Source organism: Euprymna scolopes, chromosome 19 (assembly GCF_053919585.1).
Source record: "Euprymna scolopes isolate OS-2025 chromosome 19, ASM5391958v1, whole genome shotgun sequence".
In the NCBI taxonomy this organism is placed as follows: Eukaryota; Metazoa; Mollusca; class Cephalopoda; order Sepiida; family Sepiolidae; genus Euprymna; species Euprymna scolopes.
This window is the reverse complement of record NC_136500.1, coordinates 117,897,784-117,899,309: the sequence shown is the minus strand read 5'-3', so window position 1 is coordinate 117,899,309 and position 1,526 is coordinate 117,897,784. Positions and strand designations below refer to the sequence as shown.

The 1,526-nt window shown below is 29.9% G+C and overlaps 1 non-coding gene across 1 annotated transcript; it reads right to left on the bottom strand.

The window, feature by feature from the left end:
* Positions 1-656: 656 nt before the first annotated feature.
* Positions 657-820, bottom strand: LOC145240457 (U1 spliceosomal RNA). Its single transcript, XR_013862512.1, has one exon. It is a non-coding gene; the product is annotated as a U1 spliceosomal RNA (small nuclear RNA).
* Between the last annotated feature and the right edge of the window lie 706 nt (positions 821-1,526).

The following is a 1,526-nucleotide window of genomic DNA, read 5'->3' as shown; positions in this document are numbered from 1 at the left end:
TGGGCTCACTGGAAGAAAATTATTAATTTATTTTTCAAAGATTTAAAAGTAGTGTTTTTGTGCAAAAATAATGAAAATATAAAATTTTTTTTTTTTGCTAATCTGAACGATAATAATTATTATTAACATATTCAACGAATTTAACACATCAAAACACAAAAGATGAAAAATTAAACACATTCAAAATTCGAATTTTCAACCTTGTAATCTGATACGTGCGGAGTTGGGGTTTTGTTTTTTGTACGATACTCACCCTCCCCACAATACAATATATTTTGTTCAGTTTTGGCTAATTATTTTAAGCATATTTGTACCCATAAATAAAGAAGGTAAAAATATATATGTATAAATATCGATTAAGAAAAAAAACTACACCATCATAAAGTTCATTGTTCACTTGTTAATTGCTGAAAATTTCATAAATTATTTGATTTTTGGCGGATTTTTAAAGAGAGTCCAAAAATACTTACTCCCTCCTTCCGTTTTGGCCATGAATAATCAACATTCTTTGCTGAAAAAATGTTATATTTTATAAAACGATATGAATAAATTTGAGTTCATAAACAGTAACATATTACAGAACAAATTTCAATATTAAACATCATGAAAGTCACAATGTAACAATTTTAAGAGAACGATCTGATTTTGATTAATTATCGGGGTGAGCGCGAACGCAGACCCCACACTTAGAAATAGCGCACCCGAGTCGTCCACATTTGGGACGATCGCAAAGGTCAACCCAACCGTAGTGCAATGGAAGGGCCTCGCTCTGGGAGAACGGCCTGGATGATCACCGTTGACCCCTGTGCCAGGTAAGTATGAGGTTTCTGGGGGCGCCACTTGCTATTTTTATATTACACAACTCCACATACTAAACACTTCGCTTTAAAACCAATAAAATAACACAAATTAAAATGTAAACAACAATGGACACATCACAATTTTTATATTAAAAAAATAACTAATTCATAAGAAATAATTTCATCTCATTTAAACTTACAAACATTTACCCAAAATACGACATTTTTTAAAGAAACTTACATTTTGTCTTCATTACGAATGTCAAGGTCGTTTACACGTCAACAACAAATAATAAATTCGGTATCTTTTCAACATAAACAAACCAACAAAAAATTACTTAATTACAGAAATAGAAAAAAAAAAAGATTTTCATTTAATTGAAACAAAATACAGTAAATATATTAAATATTCGGTTTTTTTTTGGGGTTTTTTTCCTGTTGTCTGTGTATTTCAAATCACGAATTAAACAAAAAAAAAATTCGAGTTGAAGAGTTGCGTCCCTTTTTGCGTCGGCTGCCATTTTATAGATTGTCGCTTATTTCTTATCATTTTTGTACTTTTTTTTTTTTTTTTTTTTTTTTTTTTACAAAGGCATCACCACATTATCAAGGCCCAGAGGCCACTCAAGGATAAGGGTTAAAGAGTGTACAGTAGAAATTGGTCAATATAGTAATCATTAGTAATGAAAATTTGGTAAATTTAATAACTTATATGGAACGGCTCAT